Source organism: Gavialis gangeticus, unplaced genomic scaffold (genome assembly GCF_001723915.1).
Source record: "Gavialis gangeticus isolate Ggan-Ray unplaced genomic scaffold, GavGan_comp1, whole genome shotgun sequence".
NCBI lineage: Eukaryota > Metazoa > Chordata > Crocodylia > Gavialidae > Gavialis > Gavialis gangeticus.
This window is the reverse complement of record NW_017728992.1, coordinates 4,315,983-4,325,564: the sequence shown is the minus strand read 5'-3', so window position 1 is coordinate 4,325,564 and position 9,582 is coordinate 4,315,983. Positions and strand designations below refer to the sequence as shown.

Here is a 9,582-nt window from a genome sequence, read left to right as displayed (position 1 = left end):
CCCATCGATTTGTCACCATACCTGGGGATGTGCCCTGTCTCAGTGAGGCAATACAAGCAGCCACTGAAATCTATGGTGGGAGTCACAGCATAACCGCTAGGCTCCTGTTGAGTCCATCAATCAATGGCCCAGTCATGCATACATTGGGGTTGTTAGATCAATTGCAAGGGGCAATGCGAGTAAAACCTCAACGTGATGCTCACCCTGTCTGGGACAAGACTGCCACCAATTACCCGATTGAGAAGACACCCACAGACTATTGGACAGACCTAAGGAAAAATCAGATGAACCCTATCAGGTGATTTCAACAGGCTCCATTGCCACCATCACGGAAGCATCAAACCTTTGAGTCACCGCAGACATCTAGAAGACCCTCGTTTTGGGGGAGTTATTCGCCACCCCAGTGATCGTCAGCTGAGAGGGCCATGTTCGGGTTTCTTCTTCGCAAGACTGGATTAGCCAAAGAAAAACTGAGACTGCTGGGCGAGGATGGACAGAGAGACCTTGCCAAGGCGCTGGGTTTTACTGATTTTTGCGACAAGACAAAAAACGAATGAGTGCCGCCGATGTAAGTCTGGTGTTTGATGGCTATCCCACCTCTGCTTATCTATCAGAGGAACGAGAAATGGACAACGAGCAATGCCGAAACGATGATGAACTGATACCACCATACGACAACCCAAAACGGACCAAGTCCGAATTGATGAACAAACCGGAGCGAAGCCAATTACAGGAAAACAAATCGCCACGAACCAAATGTACTCATTCCAAACTCGAACTGAAATGTAACGACCCGAAAACATGTGAGTTATCGATAGACAAACCGAGCTACAGCGAATTGGAACTAACCGAACTGAAACGACCACAAGTAACGAGACAGATTGTAACCAAGTGAAGTGACCCGAGCCTGAACGAACTAAGAATAAACAAATCAAGGAGAATGAAAGCAACACACACTGAGTGAGACGAAGTGCAGCGATTCGTGATACCTGCACAAGTCATATTGAAGCAAAACGAAGCGACACCAGATGGATTGGAACTCAAGCGACGTATAAAAAAGACTGTAACTTTTGAACCGCCGACAGCATGCGGACACGACCCGATCGACACACGAGGAACTGAACACAGTACCCGAGTAGACGGTCATAGAGCTGTTGTCGCCGAAAACCATTCAGCATTTTGTAGCAACAATCTTCGAACTTATGCGTCGATCGAAGTACAGAACCCTGAAGACCTGCTTGACACTACAATTGCATGATTTTTGCTAGATACAGGAGCTCAGATTAATGTCATCAAGTCATCGGTTCCACATTACCGTACCAATCGAATAATGATGGTTCAGGGCCTCAATGCTGCCACGGCAACAGCTTGTGTCAAATTCATCGTAAAGGGCCACACCAAGCGACTAGATGCAGTCCTTGGAAGCATAAACATCTTAGAGATACCTGGCATTCACACTTTAGTGTTGAAAGATAAAGTATTAGAGGTACTACCCATTACGACTATCCCCAGACTGGAGTGGCATAAACCCGCGCTGCGCGTTCATTCTCCATGGTGGTACACACCAATACCGACAAAATCACATCTCTAGGACTCTTTAGACGCCTTACTAGATGATCTGGTCCAAAGTGGCTCAATCAGGTGGATACAGGCGAGTACCTACCTCTCCCCTGGTTGGGGGATACTGAAACCAGGGCGACTGAACACTGTACGACTCGTGGTAGATCACTGCGAGGCAAATAAAAGATGTGTTGTGCTAACTCAGCCCTTGCCCAGTACTCTACCACAGAGCCTATATGAAATGGCCAATTATCAAGCTCGTGACTGGGTAGGGACGACCATAGACTTGAGAAATATGTTCTTTTCGATACCCATCAATGACACTGAGGGTATCCTCAACATGTGTATTAAGGACAAGATATACCATTGGGAAGTATGCCTGCAAGGCTACCGTAACGCCTCTGCTTTGGCCACAAGTGCCATGAACAACACCCTCGACAGATTTGGTAAAGATAAATTAGTGGCGAATTCCATCCGGCTCTGGACTTACCTCGATGATATCGCCATAATGGGCCGGAGCGTAGCAGGAGTCGTCAAAGATACGACTGATCTAGCCCAGCACTTAATAGCCGAAGGCTGGACTATAAATAAGGAAAAAATCTCAGCTACATCCAACTGATGAGATAACATTTCTAGGGACTACCTTTACTCGCGACACCCGTAAGGGTGTAGCCCACAATGATCTCACCTTTGATTTATGTGACAATAAAATTTTGTCACGAAAGGTGGACTTCCAATCTATACTAGGGAGGTTAAACTGGGTCTGACATTTCGTCACTCCTGACCACCTTCCAACTATAGCTCGGATCCAGCATTAAATCAAAGAGAAAACCAGGCGCTGAACCCCCTGGACCCCGAGGGATGACAACAAGCATTGCAAAGCTTACTAATATCCATTTGGGGGACGAGACTCCATGCAATTGACTTCAGTGCACCCCTAACCGTTACGGTGGGATTTACAACAGAACACATCTTTATGACTGTCAGAAACACGGTTGGCAATCTAGTATTCTTAGCTCACCGTACCATTCGAACAAATCAGCATAGGTATGGTGCCATAGGCAAGACCCTTCTGGCCGCTTAGCTGGCGGAACCACTCGCCATTGAACAAGGACAATTACAAGAAGTAGGGGCGACTCTTGTACCCCGCCTAGAGTATGACCGACCCGATCCATGTTTCCATGGAGAGCCAGCCACTTGAAGTGCTCTAGTCCTGAACCGTTTGTATCATTGGAATGCATGGAGACATGATGATCTGCCGCCACCTCTGGCCATTGACGAATCACTGAACCTTACGCTATACGGGACGACACAGCCAGCTTGGATGGCATCGGATGGTTCCACCTGTGGGAATGGGAAGTATGGCTTTTACTGCCATCCATGCTGTGTACACAATATCCAACCTGGCTGTGAGTCAGCCCAACGTAATGAACTCCTGGCATTTCATGCAGTTATACAACACTGCCTAACGAATCATGATACGACTCTCCCAGTTCCAATCATTGCTATTGATTCTTGCTATATTTATGAAATTATAACCGGCACGGCTGAACCGACCAAGAATCTTGATATTTGGGAAGACCTGTACCGATTATTGTCGCAATTCACTGTCCGACCATTGATCCGACACACGCGCTCACATCAGAATGACACCGACCTGGTACATGCTCATATTGACAAATTGTTACAAGGCACGGCTAATGATGAGGTACTCACCATAGACAACGTCAACGACTCCGTTTGCATTGATCCACACCTCGCTTGGCTCCATGAGCGTTGGAGCCATCCAGGCCCCAAAACATGCTATTCCAAGTGGCACCACACCTTACGGGAAAGACCACGTTATGGTCTACATCGTGACTGGAGACGTGTCATCCAAGCCTGTGCAGCTTGTGCTAAGGAGAAAATACACCCAACGAAAAGCACGAAAGGAGCCCTTGCGAAAGATAAGTTTGCTCCAGGTCAATCCTGGCAAGTTGATCTTTTTGGCCTATTACCCGGGGCGTCAATTCCAAATAAGGGGCTGCTGGTTGTTGATTTAGGTTCCCACCAGATGACCGTCGTGCCACTCCGCAAATCCCACGCGACTGCTGTTATTACAGCATTAACGACTATCTTCACAATGTGGCAAGTTCCCACCACCATACAATCGGATGGCGGGCCTCCATTTACCTCGAACATCGTTGAAAAATTTGCCAAGTCCTATAACATCACGTGGCATCACCACCTCCCTTACCATCCCCAATCTAATGGGGTTGTTGAGCGGGCGATAGGGTTGTACAAGGAGGCACTCCGGGTGACTGGTAATGGAACCTATAAAAATTGGACGGCTTGAAGCCACGAAATTCTAATCAACTTAAATTTGACAAAGCGCCTATGGGAACGATCTACAGAAAGCCCAATCGAACTGTGGGAGAAGAAATTCACGGAGAACGAACGAGTATGGGTTTCCCTCCCAGACCATAAAAATCATCATCCCAAGGTTCTTTGAGGCATAATACAGTCTGCGGAGAAATACCCAAATACTTATCTAGCTGCCCTAGAAGACAGTGGACGTACCATCCTAGCCCACCATAACTGGTTGGCGTGATGGGCCACCACAGATACTGTATCATAATTTACTCGACCTGTACTTTGCTACTCTGTGCTCCCAGCAAGGGGGCAGTACATTAATAACTGTCTTTGCATTAAGTGCTGGGAGACACAGCTGCAATAGGCATGTAATCAACCAAGGAAATTTACCATGGTGCAAGAACCCGTGTTGTCTTGTTTATATTCTTCTTGTTTCAGGTTCGATTGCTACCAGAACGAGAGGGCGAAGTCCTAGGGCTGGCCCATCAGAACCACCAACAGAGTTACGGGACCAGACTGTCAACATGTCAAGAAGTCGAAAAGACTTTGGACTCTTGTGTGTCATGCTGTATATAAGTTATGAATGTGTTAATTCTCTGTATGTGAAACCCAACCAGCCAAAAAACTCAGTCTTGCATTTGCTGTCGATATGGGTCAATGCTACGGGGGATGATGGGACCAGAGACGGGCTGATGGCATGCCTAAAAATGCCCATGTCTGTCGAGGACCCAGTCCTCGCCCCGTATTTAAACCTGTATAATGTCTCTTCATGGTTCAGGGAGGTATCGAGGAGTCCCACGTCATATATAAATATCACTCAGGGACCACTCAATGACGGTAGTTTTGAGACTATTCAGTACGTTTGGAAGCCGAATTTTACGGTGTTCGATTTGTATGATGTAAAGCAGGGGAGATGTAAAAAGACTCACTTAGGAAAATCCCCCCATGACTCCGCAATGATATCAATTCCATGTGCAAAGATCCCCTGGGGAATGAATGCAGAAAAGGACAGCGAGTCCCGACCCGATGCCTCACAAAACTGGGACCCCTTATCCATCATACCACCTTGGATAGTGTTGTTTCCCCCTTTATCGGGGCTAGGACAAGTGCTCCCAGTTATCCGGGTTCCTTTAAATGTTCTGAAACCTTTGATAACCTGGAGGGTAACCTCTGCTGACAAGTATCTGAGGTATTATTATCCGGTCCTTTGGGCCCAAGTAGTCAGTGCAGCTTGTCATGGGTTACCACTTCATGTGGATGCCAACTATCCAGACCAGCTGTACCAGGTAAAAGGCAAGTGTTCTGATCTAAATACACCTGCCCCTTTGGGTCTGGCTTGGGCGTGTAACAATGGGAGGCTATGGACAAAACTCCTGGCTACCCTTTCGGGGGTTCAATGCTTCCTAGGTACAGTCATGTTCTGTCCACCGTTAAAAGCCCTGACAGCTCGTCCGCCCAGCCCTCCTGTATTATCCTGTCAGAAAAGGTCCACCCGCCAAGTGTGGAGCTCTCTAACGTATGGGCAAAGAATAACACAAAGTCTGAGCTGGGCTTCTGAGGGGCTATTCTTTTGGGGAGTAGGGATTACTAAAGCCCGTATAGCCCTGGCCCAATTGTCCGAACGAGTCGAAATACTAGTGAATGTCACAGCCACAGGGCTCAAATTTATTAACGAACAGCTTCAGGCAGCATCTCACATGAGTTTACAGAATAGATTAGCATTAGATATGCTGTTGATACAAGAGGGAGGATTGTGCCAATATTTGAATTTAAGTCGGGACATGTGTTGTATAGCAATTCCCAAAATCAGCATACCTCTACAGAATCAAGTCATTCGAATCCGAAAGATTGCAGAAGAAGTTAATGCCATAGCAGGTGTAGGCCAAGGATGGTTATGTAGACTCTTTAATTATATGGGTTTAAACGTTTCTTCATGGCTGGTAAACTTGTTGACGCCGTTACCGTCATTTTTGTTCATCATTCTTGTCGTTGTCGGGATAGTTAGTTGTATATTCCGAGTCATCTCTCGAAAGGTCGCTACTTTATCTGTGTGTGTGTATTCTGCGATCCCCAGTGATATAAGCCTTAATGACACAGACGGAATGGGAAAGGAAGGGGGAAGGCCGGATTCAGAAATCTAACCTGAAAGAATTCCGGTAAGGACGCCTCTGCATTGACAGCAAGGGGGCATGTCTTGGAAATTTGCTCTGTGAGTGCTGCCAGTGCAGAGGCTATCTGGTAAACCCCATGGTAATAGGCCCTGCATGTGACCTTTGCATGACCTGTGGGCCTGTCACTCATGGGTGACCTAGTTTTCCTGTCAGACGCATGCCCAGTGTGAGAGAGGGTAACAGTGCGCATGCCCAGTTCTGTTACATAACATGATTAGAAAGGTCTGTGGAGTATACATTTTGATTGGCCACCAAATTCTGATAAAAGTTTAGCGAGCCCCTCCCAAAGGAGGAGAGACCCATGTAACTGGAGACAGAGGCTGACTTCCTCAGGGACTGTCCTCCAGTTAGGCCCTTGGGCCTATTGGTCTCTCTCCCCGCCTGGCGTTCTGTACCATCCATTATTATTGTCAATTGTACCGATCTTTGGCTTCTGACCTACCCTTGCATCAATCTTCGACTACGATTCCAGATCACCCTTACGGACTTTGGCTGCAACCTCGGCGGGACTTACCTGGCCTCTAACTTTGGCAATCGCCTCAGCTACCCACTGGCAATACCGACGCGTTACAGTTCTGTTTCATTCTGTTTCTCCTTCATAAACTGTTGACCATCCCTGGGACTTACCCGACAGGCAGCCGCACCTATTCCCGGGCTTTGGCACCAGGAGTAGAAAGCAAGGGCCTGCCGGCGAACCCTGTGGGACAACAGGTCCCCCTGTTGTGTGTTGATACTGTTAATTGTAACTGAAGACTCCGTACCTGCGCCCTACCAAGCGTAAGTTAATAAACCCATTCTGTTAAAGAACATCCAGCTCCCGTGTCACTCAGAACTCCACCGCCGCTAGACCCAGCCTGTTCATTTGGGTTCCACTGTGACACTTGGGACCCTTCTCTGGGGAGGGAAACCCAGCATCTCCCACAACATTCTCGCAGGCAAGCTAAAGAAGTATAGGCTGGATGAATGGACTGTAAGGTGTATAGAAACTTGGCTGGAGCGTCAGCCTCAGAGAGTAGTAATCAATGGCTCAATGTCTAATTGGCAGCTGGTATCAAGTGGAGTCCCCCAGGGGTTGGTTCTGTGGCTGGTTTTGTTTAATGCCTTCATCAGTGACCTGGAAGATGGCATTACGTTCATCCTCAGCAAATTTGCAGATTACACCAAGCTGAGAGGAGTAGTAGATATGCTGGCGGGTAGGACTAGGACTCAGAGTGACCTAGACAAATTGGAGAATTGGGCAAAAAGGAATCTCATGAGGTTCAACAATGACAAGTGCAAAGTCCTGCACTTAGGACAGAACAATCCATGCACCAGTACAGGCTGGGGGCTGACTGGCCAGGCAGCAGCTCTGCAGAAAAGGACCTATGGTTACAGGGGACAATAAGCTGAATATGAGTCAGCAGTGTGTCCTAGTTGCCAAGAAGGCTAATGGCATACTGGGCTGCATTGGTAGATGTGTTGCCAGTAGGTCAAGGGAAGTAATTATTGTGTGGCCAGTTTTGGGCTTCCCACTACAAAAAGGATGCGGACAAATTGGAGACAGTCCAGTGGAGGGTGACAAAAATGGATGGGGCTAGAGGACATGATTTATGAGGAAAGACCGGTGGAACTGGGCTTATTTAATCTAGAGAAGAGGAGACCGTGAGGCGACTTAATAGCAGTCTTCAACTACCTGATGGGGGTTCGAAAGAGGTTGGAGCTACACTATTTCCGATGGTGGGAGATGACAGAACAAGGGGCAATGATCTCAAGTTGCAGCAAGGGAAGTTTAGGAAGAATTTTCTCAGTAGGAGGATAGTAAAGCACTGGAACAGATTACCCAGAGAGGTGGTGGAAGCTCCATTCTTGGGGGTGTTCAAAACCCAGATAGACAAAGCTTTGGCTGGGATGATCTAGTTGGGGCTTGTCCTGCTTTGACCAGGGGGTTAAACTAGATGACCTTCTGAGGTCCCTTCCAACCCTAACTTTCTATGACAATGACATTTTTTAATGGTCCCTATTCCATTAGCAAAAATTCTTTTTTAAATATTGTGTTAGTAGTAATTAAATGTGATACTTTCAGTAACATATTTATGCATGGAGTTATTAGCATCATTGCAACTAATAATGACTCTCTTTTGAAAACTGGTTGGTGGGTAATGGGGATGGGTTTTTGTGTCTGTCAGAGCAGTGTGTCTTGTACATTATAGTGCATATTCATGGACAAAATAATGTCAATAAGGACCTTAAAGATGTGACATCCAGCCATATGCAGTGATGTGCAATACCAGTTTTTATGACATTGTTAACAAAACTTGAAGTTGATGGAGAGGGTAAGGTTAAAAGTTGCGCCTGCTGAATGCTGACCCCTAGACATCTGGCAAAGCTGGAAAGCTTACATGAAGGTAAGCACAAGTAGCAACTCATTTTGAGACATCACATCCTACTTGTTTCCACTTTGTTACTAAGTGGTAATTCTTTAGAGAACTATTCTTTTGCCTATTAACTGTACTAGGGCAGTGGTTCTTAAAGCTTACAGGAAATGTTGTCTGCAAGACCCTCCACCACTGCTTGCAGCAACAACAAATTTGAAAGTTAAAACTAGAGCTGATACAGAGAGCAAAGTGTGATGTTGTCAGCAGCATGTTATGTGATTGAGATAGCTTCTTGTAGGCCCCAGAGAGTTGTGGGCTGCTGGATTGAAGTGCTGCATTTGCAATAATTTATTTCTGTAAAGTGGAGCAGATTGTGTGTGCAGTCTCTTTGATTGGCAAAAATAAACCACAGTTCTCAGAAAAGTTGCTCTGGTACTTTTAAGTGTAGAGAAACGTCCATCTAGTAAGCTACTGCCTGCCTCGGCAGTCTGACATATGTCTTCTTGCAACCAGCTGATTAGTTTCCTGGAGTCAGTTTTTGACTTCTCAGCAGTCACAGCTGGCAATCAGCTTTATATCTGGATGTCATGATGGCAAATGTCTTGGAACTTTTTGCACTAGGCAAAAGGAGTGACACATTTATCCCTCTTTTTGATGTAATGATGTATCTGCAAACAAAGCTTTCTAGTTTTCTTTGTTCTTAGTCTTCATTCTTAGTCTTCTTTATTTTAGTTTTTTTCTGTGAATGAGTTCTAAAACATGAGATACTATTTCTGATCTTGGCCTTTGTCTCAGAAAAATCCTAAGTATATGCTGCCAACGCAAAAGTTCTGTACCTGACATGCGCAGTTGAAGTCTGTGAGTGGAAAGTTCCAAGGCTCACCCAGCTCGTGCCCCCTGGGTGACCTGCGGACCTGTCAGTCATGTTTGACCTACTTTCCCCACAGACGCAAGCTCAGCAACAGCTAAAGCATGAGGTAATCTGACTAGAAATTTCTTCCCTGTGAGTGTTCTGATTGGCCACTAAATTCAAATAAAAGTTCTGTGAGCCCCTCCCTCGGGGGGAGATTGTGTTAGCTGGAGACAGAGGCTGGTGTTCCAGGGACTGTCTTTCAGTCAGGCTTCTGGGCCTATTGATCTCCTCC

The 9,582-nt window shown here is 46.4% G+C and overlaps 1 long non-coding RNA gene across 1 annotated transcript in view; it reads right to left on the bottom strand.

The window, feature by feature from the left end:
- Positions 1–592: 592 nt before the first annotated feature.
- LOC109299223 overlaps positions 593–9,582 on the bottom strand; it is an 18,344-nt gene continuing 9,354 nt past the window's right edge. The window contains exons 3-4 of the long non-coding RNA XR_002097797.1: positions 7,243–7,248; positions 593–602 (exon numbers count right to left, since the gene is read on the bottom strand). This is a non-coding gene — a long non-coding RNA (uncharacterized LOC109299223). The remainder of the gene's footprint in view (positions 603–7,242; positions 7,249–9,582) is intronic.